The sequence below is a fragment of the Numenius arquata genome, chromosome 10 (assembly GCF_964106895.1).
Source record: "Numenius arquata chromosome 10, bNumArq3.hap1.1, whole genome shotgun sequence".
Classification (NCBI taxonomy): Eukaryota; Metazoa; Chordata; class Aves; order Charadriiformes; family Scolopacidae; genus Numenius; species Numenius arquata.
The window spans coordinates 10,056,966-10,071,016 of record NC_133585.1 but is presented as its reverse complement, the minus strand read 5'-3'; positions in this window follow the sequence as shown (position 1 = coordinate 10,071,016).

Here is a 14,051-nt window from a genome sequence, read left to right as displayed (position 1 = left end):
GAAATGTTCTTTTAGTCCTTTGCAGCTGAAAGCTGAACACAGATTATCTAGCTAGCTCAGTTTTGAGGACTGTATTGTCAGCTAGCTGTTTCTGTTAAAGGTTGCCTTTTTATATTAAAAAAAAAAAAAAAAAGAAAAATACAGTTGAAAGAAATCCACACATATGACAAATGCCCATGATAGGTACTTGCTTCTAAGTAAAGGGCAACACACAGCAACAGTGTGTCTAAGCCCTGACATGTACTTTAAAAGGACAGAATCTAAACTCCTATTCAAATAATCAGGGCATAAGTGCCTTTAGTGAATTTTAAGGTATTTAGGCATGAAAAGGCTTAAATAAAAAATATTGTGAAATATCATAAGAACTATTATAGCAGCAGTGTAAGTACACTTCCTTTGTAATGTGAATTGTGAAATATCAAATTTTAAAGACCTGATTGATGCTTTTAAAAGATAGAATATTATTAGTAGTTGAATTAGTATTTTAATCTTTTAAAAGCGACGTAGTTACAGAAAATGCTTTAAACTCATTCACTTGTAGCCAAATCTGTTGAGGCATGAAGTCTTCAGCAGTTTCTGTGTTTGGAGCAATCCACAGCTGTAACTTCTGGGAACAGCTATTTTGTTGCTCAAAGGCAAACTCCAAATTATTTTATCCTACTGTGACATTCCAGACCGCTTCTCAGACCAGAGTTCACGCATCCAACTAAGGATACGATTTTGTTTGTATTCATAAAATCAGGCATTAATTTACCTGTAAGCTTCCTAGTTTGCAAACAACACTGCACTAACTTATAGAGTCCCCCCAGACAGGACTTGAAAATAAAATCTAAACTATTAACAACTGGAGGTCTCTGGTCAAACAGATGCACGTGCATGCAAGATCTAGTCCAAAGTCTGACAAATTCAAGATGACGCATAATTTACATAAACACAAAAAATATCACAGAAAAATTAGAGCTATCAACTTCAAAAGTATTTGAGTATAATGGACTTGTTAAACATCCTTCGTTTTCATTTTTAACTAGCTTGGTATTTCAAAAATCAACTGCAAAAGATCTCATTTTCGGGAAAATATGAAATCAAAGTACTAAAAAAAGAATAAAGAAACATACCTAGTTAATAACTACTTTCTAAAAACAAGTGGGTGACTTCTAAGTAAACTACCTGATTGCCCAACAGGCATAGTAGAAATCATTCTTCAAGATGGAGAAATTTATTAATTATTTTTTAAAATTAACGTTTCCTATTATTTATTCATCAACAATACAAAAAGAAAAACTGAAAGATGCAGAGAAGAACTGTGATCCATTTATAAAGCAAGGGACTAGATTTTCACTTACAGGTACTAATCTTCTGATCTTGCTGGTGTCTATGGCTGCTTGAATCCAGTTCAAATTGCATTTTGCTAGTTTTAATCTGTTGCCAAGGAAGATACATCAGCCATTTGCAGTCTCTAATAACTTGGGTTATCTTCTAAACTGAGCAGAGATCCTGGTTGGAAACTGAATGGGTAACTTCAAGATAAATCTAAGTCCGACCTATGTGTATTGACTTGGGGTATAACTTCAGTGCTGTAATGTTTGCAGTGCTATGATCTCGATTTGGTGGAGCTCCTTGGTGTGTAGAATATTAATAGTCACTTTGACAGAGATAGTACATCCAGACTTAAAACATTAGCAAAATCTTTAATTTTTGCTCTTGCTAGGCATGCTAATGATACCATTTGTATCTGCGTTTAAAACACAAAATACATGCAGAACTTGACTTTGAAAGTCAAGTGTATCATCACAATATAGAGAAAAGGATTATAAGGAAAAACAGTCATAAAAAAAAGATGAGGCCATTTAGCTCAGTAACGAAAATAGTGACTTGTGATTGTAGAAAAAAGTAATATGGCTTATTGCAAATTATACAGTAAAGTACTTAGCATGTTAATCCCCCAAACCCAGTTTTCATAATGTCATACACTGCAAATGTCTATAAGTGTGTGCTAGTGAGAGGCTATTTGTAACTGCATCTAGCTTGAAGGGAGAAAAAGACCCTGTAACATTTGTGAGGGTGCATCAAAGATTAAAAACCTGTAGTTATTATGAGATATTTGCAAAATTTCTAACAGGAATTAGGCACGTGACCTACTTGAGCCACTGCAAGTTTCCTTTATTTGATGTGATCAGATTCAAACCAGATGCAATGCAAAGCAATTCAAGCAGCACTCTGGCCCATACCTAAACCCTGCTCTCCCCATCCTCATCCAAGTCTCAGATACTCAGCATATCTCCTATTCCTGCAGGACAACCCACATGTTTTACTACATTCTCAGTTTCTTAGGAAAGAGGTGTCATTTCAAGCCATAAACTTGCTGTACATCAAAGGCAAATTCAGCAAAGTAGGACCTTACACACTGCATCCTCCCAAGCAGTACTCGATAAAATTACCCAGCAAATCCCACTACTTGAACAGCAAGCATCTTCCAGTTCTCACTGCACTCTTTACCAGTTTCACCTCAATTTGGGTTGAGTTTGGAGGAGGGAAGGAGGAAACAGTAGAAGAAAGGCAAATAAAGGATACCCTGGATACCTGGAAGCATTGACAATTTTTCAGTAACAGTCTTGCAGCACCAAAGGGAAAGGAATGATTAAACAACACTGAAAATCAACCTTTACTTGGGGCTTTATCTAAAACCTACTGAAGTCACTTAGATGAGTTCTGTAGCTTCCAATGAGTTTTGTGCTAAGACCTAGATCTGCAGCATTGAACATGGTAACCTACGGCTCTCCTTCTATAAGACCATTATGAATTTATCCTCATTTATTTTTGAAAGAAGAATGCGGAATGTCCCAATATCACTTTCCTCACACTTTAAAACACACACATACATATACCACAAGAACAATGCTGATTGCTGACTTGATGCTCTTTGATGTGTGAATGTAAAAGACAATTGGAGGCATTCCAATTATCTCCAGTTCAAAGTTAGGCCAAAATTAGAAGCAGGTATGAATAATGTATTAGGTTTTAGTAGAGACAGCAATACTGCGCAGAATGAAGATGAAAGTTTAGCTTAGCTGTGAATATGTGGAAACAGGTAAGCAACACTGCTTCCTTAAACGGACACGTTGGAATTGCACATCCTCAGAAGTTCAATTAACAAAACATATGTCAAAACAGAGTTTTGTGACAGATAATAAATTGCTTTCAAATGCATTTCTGATGTTTTCAGGATAATATTAGAAGCCCAACTTTTCTGTGAAACTTCGTCGAACTTCTCTATGAGTTTTTTCAGTAGAAATAACCACATCAAAACCCTTGTCCAGTTACCATAGTAGCCTAGAAGTTTGTCCCGAGTCAAAAAGTGCATCGTGGAAGGTTTGTTAGCCAACATATAAGTCAACACACTGACCGCGATCCTCAAAGGGTGCTAAGGAGTCTATTTCAATTCATTTTAGAAAGCTTACCAATTTCAGGAAAATCTAGCATTTAAATTAAACAACTTCCAAGTGGTAATGCTTCTAGTTGGATACACTCTTCTTGCTTGGATGTCTATATCACGTTCCAGATAAAGATGCCAGGTTGACTACCAGCATTATCTTACATTCCTACAATTCCATTTTACTTTATTGATTTTGGGAAAAGATTTGATCTCAGAAGATTATCATGATAGTGCACATTGTAAGAATGAGAACATATATATGGCAACTTCTTTGGGTTTTGCACTCTTATCAGAGACCTGCTTTCCATTATCTATCTTGTATATCTTCATAGTTCTGCGGCAACCTGAAGTAAGCCTTTACAGTAAGGCAATGCTGGCACTTGGGCACAGTGCCTTTTTAGTGATGGTTTTGACAAGGGTAACTGACGACAGGCCAGAGGTGATTTTTCATGGTTTGTGCGTGAAGTTATCTGCACCGTTATTTAGATACCCTTGTTGAAATCATGCATTGCCTTCCTTCACTGACTTCAGTTTAAATTCACTAGTATTTTGCACACCATAAAAATGAAGTGACTGTATAAATCAATCCCATATTCTATAGATTTTCAGTAGCAGTAAACAAGCTTTAGCAACAACAAAAAATTATATCACTCAATAGACTCACTGGGAACTACAAAACAATAAAGCACACATTTCAACAAATTCATAGAACATCTGTTATAAAAGTTAATTAATGTACTAGCTGTTATGAATTATTATCTTCTATACCATGCAATGCTGGGCAATTCTAGGCTTTCATTTACTCCAGACTACCAATAAAAAGCATTAGCATATACAGCACTTTTCATCTTTTGTTTTAAAATTATAATTCCATTTCCTAGAACCAGCTGCTCCACTTGAACAAACTCTTCTTTAATTCAATAGAGGTAGGTGTGAGAGGGGGTGGACGCTTGACTTCATCCACCGAGGGCATACAGCAGGATTGTGCTCAATTTACAACAGAGACATTTAAAATTCCAACAATTGAGTGCCTCTAGAGTCTCAAATTTCTCCTGCATCACCCAATTTTTATGCCACTAAAACTGCAGATCTGATAAGAAACACGGAAGGAGGAACAATGTAATTTTTCACCTTTTCTGGACTGGTTTTGGATCAAAGTAGAATATGACAAGAAATACCTCAGACTACTTATCTCAGTAATGCGATGCAGACTGGTATGTAATCATGGGAGAATTTAGTCTATAATGTTTAATATTATGCTCATAATCATTTTTGGAACAGCGTAAAATGATACAGTATAGTATCTTTGTTTAGGCAGAGAACTCTCCTGATTAATGTACATCTATAAAACACTTATGTTGAACACACACAACAAAGCACTTTTCAATCTGACCAAATTTAAGCTAGACTTCATTAACAAATTTGAAAAGATAGTTATTTAAGTAAATTAATGCATCTGCAACACTTCATGTGAACCAAGTTGTATTTTTTACTCCAGGATTAGGCTGCCTGATTTCCTTTTAGTTAAATCTATAGCACAACTATACCCCAGAGGGATGTCTTGTAAATTTAGGATTTCTAGCTCATCTTTGCCATGCACATATCCTGTGGGAGCTGCTAATGAGAAAAGAGGAAATTATAAAATGCTCATAAGGAATTAGTCTCCTACACAAGAAAAAAAAATAATCCCATTTTCAGTGAAAGTTCTCAAATTATCAATCAGTACTGCAACACAGTCAAGTCATTACTATTAAATGGCTGCATTTGAAGGCAAAGCACTTTGAAGCTAATTTCTTCCATATAGATCTTACAGAAACGTAAGAGTACTACCTCATCAAAACTCCCTTATTACTAGGAAAGCTAAGGGCGTTGTGAATAGACTGCCCAGGAACACTGCCGCAACATGGAAGGCTTTTACTTTTAAACCACCAGCTCAAATCTCTCTCAGACAGTAGGTAACTGTGTATTAGTTCAGGACACACACTGGCACCAGGGAGGGATGGGAAAGGGAAAAAAACCAACCCTTTCAATCTTGCTATCAAAAATAATTTATTTTTTTGTTACTTTAAAAATTGTTATGTAATATATGCACACAAACATATATATGAGCATGAGCTTTACATAACATTTTGCATGTATATTGATGCCAGTTTTTTTTGAAAATTAGTGCAGAGAAAACTAAGTAAGAGAGTTCGCTATATTTTCCTGAACAAGGAGGTCACTCTTCTAAACAACACTTAATAATTCTTTATTAAATTTATTTTTATTGCAGCCATTTCTTACAGATGGCTGTTTACAAACCCAGCCTATATCTCTCTATAGGTTCTCTCCTCAGAGATACCTATGATCTGGACTCATTTCTAACTTTTCTAGCTCTAGAGAAAAGAGGTAGTTCAGGAAATACAGAAAAAAATAGCATCAACCACAGGAGCACTCTGTTAATTCTACAGAGATTACAGATTTCTGAGCTCTAGTTCCAAGATCTTTCACCAACGTGACTGTTTAAGGAAGTTTTGGCATCCCCCCACAAAATAATAATAATAATAAAAAAAGCAAACACAGATAAATTTAAAAGAACTCTCCAAACCTGAGCTAAGAGTAGAACAGGCTCTACACATTGTATGCACAGCTTTTGCAGACCCAAGAACCTACTCTAATGGGGAACACAAGTGAGCACCAGAAGGAACAAGCCTCCCCAGGGCTAACAATATCAGCTTTAAGTTTCCCACATGTTCATGCCTGGGGAATCCCCTTTGAAGTTGCTATCTGATGTGACATCTGTTTCACACCACTGGAGTGAGGCAAACAGCAGCAGTAAGGTTGAAACCCAGACACATCAGAGCATACAGGGTTCTTGAATGCACTGTATTTGTTTTATACTGTTTGATTCTCCCTCTTCTGGTGAGAAGGGGGGGGAAGAATATAGATTGTAACACTTAAGTAATATAATAAAACAGCCTCCCTAAAAGATCTTTAATATTGGGCAATTAACTTGAAAAAGGCAGACAAACTCAATAATTACTATCCTGCTGACATCAAAATAACTAAGTGTTCAAAAAAAAAAAAAAAGATACATTCAAATGGAAATTAATGCAACTTGGTATGCTATGATATAGCTACCCTTCAGATGAGTGCCAGTCCTAAATAGCAAAGCCAAAAAGTTTCAAGGCGCACACTGTTTTTTCATCATCAGTTATTTGAATTGTGACTTGATCAATACAGAGCACAGGGAAAATAAAAACTCCAGGAAGACACTAAATCTTTATTTGTAGTTCACTTACGTTTATTTCTTTATACGGATATTGTCATAAAGGGTTGGGCCAAAGTAGCTCAGTCATGTTAATTCTTTGATTTATGTCAAGATGCTTTAGCAAAACAGAGGACTAAATAATAGTTCCGTTAATTTCAGGAGCATACAGGTAGCTCTCTGAAATTACATATTTATTTATTTATTTATACTTTCAAGATTTATGCATATATAACAGGGAGTTTGTTCAGCTGCAGATTAGTCCTCAACTTAATCCAGTGCAAATCTGACCATATAGGGTCATCATATTTTAGTGTTTCATGTTCAATAGTTTATGCTTAGATAGTCTGAGGCTGTGTCCTATGATATATAAGATAGGATAAATATACATACCTATGAGACATTATCCTATATTGTGTACTACTCAGTATCAACTCAATATACATTTGTTTATTCACTATGTTTGTGATACGATAGTGTGAGTAGCTCAAGTAGCTCAAACTACACTGAAACACACTGTATCTGGTAGTCTCATCTATACACACATTTCTAAGTAGGCTTGGGGGCTCATCCATCTGTTCACTAGCTCTTGTTCATCAAAATGCTGTCTTAAAAATAAATTAATTTTTGAACACTTAATTTGGTGACAACTTCTTGCTAAAATTAAACCATATTTAACATTATTTTCTCAATATTTCTCCATATCTTTTACTCAAAATATTGTTAAGACTACCATGCCTTGATTCTACTCCAAATAAAGTCATTAGAATTAAACCAACAGCTGTTAACTGCCCTGTAAACCGAGTAGATTTTAGCCCACTCTAAAACTTCCCTAATAATTGCTGCTGAACTTCTTGGCTGTGTCAGCAAAAAGAATCCAAGCAATAGATACGTACAGGAACTGAATTACTTGCAGTAATTCAGGTCAGACAGATACATCACATGTTTAATAGAAATTTGTTTGTGTACTAGTACAGCTGCAAGTGAATTACTGCAAATGAGCTCAACAGCCCACTATTTCTCAGTCAACTGTAAAATAAATCTTGTAAAACCAAAGAGATTGAAAACAGAAGGACAAAAAAAAAAAAAAAAAAAAAAAAATCGATCCCATCACTGATCTTAATGAATCTTCCAAAATACCTGTGGGAATGCTGACAAAGTTGCTATCATAGTTTCTGCTAAAGCAAACAGGAGGTTGGCTAGTCAAACTGGCAATTTTGATCTGCTAATTGTGATGCCCTGAAGCTTATAACACTAAAAATAAACTTCTTTTTTGTTGAGCTGGTTAAAAGAAATAGCAACCCACGTGCATTTACAAAAATACCATATCAAGAAGATTGACATCAGCAGACATGCAGATTTTTCTTCCCCTGGGCACCAAATTGCTGATTTATGTACATGCTCCCTTCTTGGCATAATTGACTTTCACTTTCTGCAGGGTGGCACATTCTTGGAATAGCTTGTGTCGCAGAGAACATGAATATGCAAGTGAAGGACACACTAGGATAAGACCACAACTCCTTCATCTTGAACCCAATTTAAAATAGAATATCAGTTGCTTGAAAATATTCGGTTTGAAAAGACCCTAAATAAAATTAATAAAAAGAGTACATATTACATTAACATATCTCTGTTCTTCCGTGTCAAAATCAGACCAAATCACAAACACTAAAACCAGCTTTTTTATGCTTTTCCTGCTCTTACTTGGAAAACAAGACATGAGAAACAGCGAGCAGACTCCATCATCTCCAGACAACATATAATAAGAATGGAACAAATATACAACTATAGTAGAAGCAGCTGTTCAACTACACCGATTGCCTAAATTGTCATTTATGCATGACAAATTGAGGCGGCTCCTTTAAGCAGACCAGGCTAAGCCAACTATTTTTTTTCTGAGATCTCTTCCTTCCATTCACTCACTGACTAGCTCTCGTATGCATTTGAATCACCTGAGGACCTCAGGCCCCTGCAAGAAGTTTCTCTTGCTACATCATTAATTCAAGTGAGCAGTATCACCCCTTTTTATTTGCCCCCTTTCCTTTTTTGTTTGCCAAAGTGGATTCATCCACACCAATCAAGAACTGGATGTACCTTAAATCTCAATTGGCAGGCAAGATAATTCCTAAAAACTACAAAATTTTACAACTGGGGATCTATGAAAATCAGGAACCAAACTGACTACTAGTGAACTTCTTCACGCAGCTGTGCCAAAATAATCATTAAAATCTCAGTCACTAATTAACAGCCATACACCAGTATCATAGGCAACTTGTGTCAGATTATGTTAAATCTCCTATTTTGGCAGAGGCACAAAAACCAGGGGATTAGTACCACGTCCTCTCCAAATCCTGGGGAAGAGCTTTCCTTTCAATCCAAGGGGGTGTTACAGTCCTGAGCATCAGTGAAAAAACAGTTTCACACTGCTCAGCAGACAGTTATTCTCAGTGGTGTCACAGGGCTGACCTTATGCCAGTGAAAACATAGTTTGCTCCACAGATATGTAACTGAATTTTCACAACTAGTTTTCCCTTTCAGGTAGAACTGAAAACAGACATAGCAACGACCCACATCTTACATTGTTCTTAAATTTTCAGCTTGGTTTGCTCTGAAAATTGCTGGATATCTCAGGGGTAGAGCTGGTCAAGACCTCTTCAGCAAAACATTTTAAAAATGGAAAATGCTGTTTTCAAACTACAACATTCATTGGCTCTGACAAAACTATTATGTGGGAAGATTCATTGTGTCCCAGGTCAGAGAGAGGAACAAAGGCATGGTCAATAATAACCACAAACTGATGGTTAGAGCATTCAACCTCACTTCAAGTCTCAAGCTTAAAAAGCTTTACTCAATTCAGAACCACGATTTGAAACTCTCTTCTCCCACTCCCATCTGCTGCCAAGTTATTAATATGCCATCAAGTTATTCTGCAGCATGAATCTCTGAAATTTAGAAATCTTCAAATTCAGCTAAAAGCGGTTTCAGAACAGCTTTTAAATCTTAAAATTTGTATGCAACAAGGAAATCTGGAACATCTGTGCATCACTACAAACAAGACCAAAAACCTAATGGTCCCTAAAGACACTTACCTGAGGCTTTGAAGCTCTACCTACATTCTACTCCTTAAATTATAAATTCTTACAAACAGTCCATACTAGCTCGTGTCCGTGCTAAAGGCCCATCTGAGGCCACTGCTGTTACTGCTTGTGGACATTAATGGCATTTTCTGGACAAATTCCTTATTTCAGGTCCAAATAAAATGGTTCAGTCAATAGCCAAGGCCATCAACCAATAAAAAACATAAATATAATATGCATTTTAAATTCACGATTCTTTTTTCATGTTCCAAATGACAATATTAGGCTATATGCCTGAAAGCCTTCCAAAACGCAAGAACCAGAATATACTGCTATAACTATACTTGTAAGGGTGATGGGCATATAAAATGGTTCTGGAATCATACTGCTCTGTGGGTATAATATACTACTGGAACAGAATATAACATGCAAATACAGTGACCTTCTATATTGTGGCTACTTTCAAGGCCCCTAGATCTCTGAGTAACACCTCAGACTCAAGCTCAGAGTAAGAAACAAGGCTATGCACTAAACCCAGCTGTGCTTCAAAGACCAAAGCGATGTGCTGTAGTCATCCTGCTGTGTACATAAAAGGGTGGGAATGGACAGATAAAGACTTGATCCCATTTTGTTATTTAATCAACATTATGAAGAATGCCACACACAATTATGTCCACTTTCCATGCCGACTCCTCTGGTTGTCCCTCTTTGCTTCCTTCACAGTAGACACTGGGGCTTTAAATCACATGGACATACTCTCTTAAATGAAACCAAATGCTAATAATAACCAGATCTGTGTGGAAGGTGACCAACGAGTGAGTTGAGCAGCTTGACAATGAAAGCTCCAAGGACAGCATTTCTAGAAGAGTCCCTTTATACTTGAGGCTATAGCCTTAGATCAGCATTAATGACATTTGTAATTACGTGCTTTTCTTAAGTACAGTTACATTTTTAATATATACAGAGGCATATTTGAGTAAGTTGTTTCCAAAATGCTGTTTTCTGAGACCAGTGGAAAAACCTCATTCCTTCTTCCCTGCTCTCACATCTAACTTTATTCTTCACTCTGAAATCAATTTCTCCTTCACTTTCACCCATTTTTCTTTGCTAATATTCCTTAATTTTACCAAGTTGTTGACTAGCAACTTTCCACTTAAGAGGAGATGCAACTCTACTCGGAAATTGTATTCGAACACAAAGCAAAAATTCACTGTCCAAATATAAAAACACATAAAGAGCAACAGTGTGAAAACATCCTTCATCCCACAGATGAATACTGAGGCACAGTAGGAGGCACAGTAGGATTAAACAATTTGTCCAGCAAGTCTGTAGCACAAGGAAGAATAGAACCCAAATACTGCAAATGCCAATCCCGTTCATTAATCATAAGAGAACAGAACACGTATACTGATGTTAGCCAGCATGAGAGAGGCTGAAGCAACCTTCAAGGTTGAGACAGTCATGGCGTGACTGCTGCTGACTCACTCTGCAGCAAGATACTCCTCTGACCAGCTGGATTGAACCACAGCAGCGTTGCCTCAAAAGCAAGCTACAGAACAAGTACAGGCTCTGCTGATTAAACCTGCTCTAGGGTCCACCCACCAGTAACATGAGGCAATGCCTAATGAAAACATCTTCAAAATGCAAGCAATTTGTTGAGGAACAGAACTTACATAACTACAAAAACAATTAGACCTTAGAGAGTTTCTGTATCGACAGATTTCAACATTCAGCATATAGATAGCTAAAGGTCATCATCCACACTTCACAGAAAGAGAAACATAAATAAAAGGATAACATGATTCATGTGTTACATGCTATACGAGCTGAACTTAGGTCTTCAGATTCTCTGATTTATAAAAACTACCTTCCCAACAACATTGCAAAACTAGACAATACAGTGGCCCCAAAACTAAGCATCATGTACACTAGAAAAGGAAAAAAATGTTTCCTTGAACTTGCATTCTCTAATATGCACCTCAACGTTTATGTACACATACATAGGTATGTATATAAACAAGAAATATAGACACATACACATACCCCTTTACATATACGTACAAAGAAATCTAAAGAGAATCTGCTGGACTGCAGAACGGAGGAGTATGGAAAACCACTTTGATATGGTGCCAATAAGCACAACATAAAGAACTGTGGAGAACAGGATAAGCCTTGGCCACTTGTCTCTACATACATTACTTTGGATTTTATCCAACCGTGGCAAGAATCAGCTCCTTTGCAATCGGTACTCTGGGGAAGAAGTACGGTCCATCAGCTATTCCAAACCTTGGTAGAAACCTTAGATGCTCTTCATGGTGCCTATTGTGTGGTGGTGTAACAACATGCCTTTGCCTATAGACATACATGTACACATATATGACTGTCAGAGAGAGCATACCTAGCTAGTATAGTTCTCTTGAATTCTATTGGAACATTTCTAAATGCCTACGTTTATTAGTTCCAGTAAGAGGATAGATCTAATTTCTGATGTAAAAAAAAAAACAACAAACCCCAAATCAAAAAGCCAAACAAACAAAAAGATCAGGGATTGTTTTTACAACAGATTGAATCTGTGACTAGAGCTCAATTAACTATGTATGTTTTGCTAAGATTAATGGATGTATACTTCTGCAAGTCTCAGCAAATGTTTGAGTAAGGTGGGAAAACAGATTAGCACAGAAACAGACTGAGATCTGATACTTGTTTTTCATGCGTACTTATTTGCAGGCTTGCTGGTGGTGTTCTTAGCTGTAAATATTAGATGAGTTACTAAAAGTTGTTCATAGCCTTCAGAAAGAAATATTATAATATTTATTATACAGTGTTAGCCTATGCATTCCTACCTCCTGCTTTCGATAACCTTTTATAAAGATCTTCAAGATGTTTGAGTAAGACTTGACAAAACTTGTCCCTCGCCCTCCTTCCTCTAGCATTACACACTAACATCCTAATGTTAGTGCAGCAGGTTGGACCGCTGGATTCAAAGCTCGTGCTGCCTGGGACTTCCTTGGTATCCAAGGCAGGTAGCCTGCTGTAACTGAGGAAGGCCTCCAAGTAAACAGGTATCAGGTCTGCTACAACACTTGCAGGCTCTAAAGGTTATGGAGTACAGCCAAGATACATGGAGTGAGACTAACAGCAAAGCAGACTTGGCAGGGAGAGAAAGGACTGACTTTTCAAGTTGTCATTTAAGAGAAAAAAACCTCATTTTAAATAGGGGAAATAAACTCTATAGCAGATCTGTTAAGATTTGGAAACCAAGAAGGAATTTCTTAAGCAGGCTGTAAAGATGATGAGTAACTACAAATCTCTTTAAAATTATTGCCTGTTTAGGACGATGACAGTGCTTGTCCCCAAATGATGAGCAAACACACATATATATTCCTTATACTCCTGAGTATATGCATGTTCCCAAATTCGTTTGCCCTGCCCACCTACGTAGACTGGCGTGCTTACTTCTAAAAAGGCTTTTCTCACATTAATCACCATGGAAACCAGTGAAGCCTTCTGCTACATACTGAAACACAGCCAGTAGAAAAGATGCTTAATAAAAAAAAATAAATAAAAATGAAACCCTGGAGACAACGGGGCAAATACTAAAACATCCCCACTCAAATACAATGAGAAACAGGATGGGGAAAAATATAGCGTTATAGAATGGTTAGAGTTGGAAGGGATCTTCAAGATCATCTAGCTCCAACCCCCCTGCCGCGGGCAGGGACACCTTCCACTAGACTACCACATACGTTTATGTAGGGGAAGGCTGCAAAGATGGCAACCCTCAGTTGTTCTGGGTACAGGCGAGGGAGTTTGTGGGGCGGCTGGACGTACCCACCACCGAGCGTTTTCCGTGGGAGATCAGATTCTAGATACACGCCCAGCCTGCGTGTGAAACAGTAGGGCTGGTCCAGCGCCAGCCCTGCAGCCCGTGACCAGCCCAGGACTATCAGATGACTGGTCCGGGCGATGTGGAAAGAGAAACAACTCCAGCACAACGGAGAATAAAAACAACTATTAGCAGGGAGGGTTGGGCGGCATCCCTCGGCGCTGCAGTCATTACGGAGGGTGCTGCCACGCGTACCGGCGTAAACAGCTTCAGAGGGAGAGACGGGCGGCCCCCGCCTCCCAGGCCGTGTCCCCCCGCGTCGCCTGGGAGCCCCGCGCGGCGGGGGGGGGGGGGGAACCCCTGGCCGCCTCGAGGCGGTTTCCCCTCGGCCGCGCGGGCAGCGGGCGTGGGCGAGGAGCCTGCAGAGACCCACACAGCGCGTGGGATGTACAAAACCAGCGGCCTGCG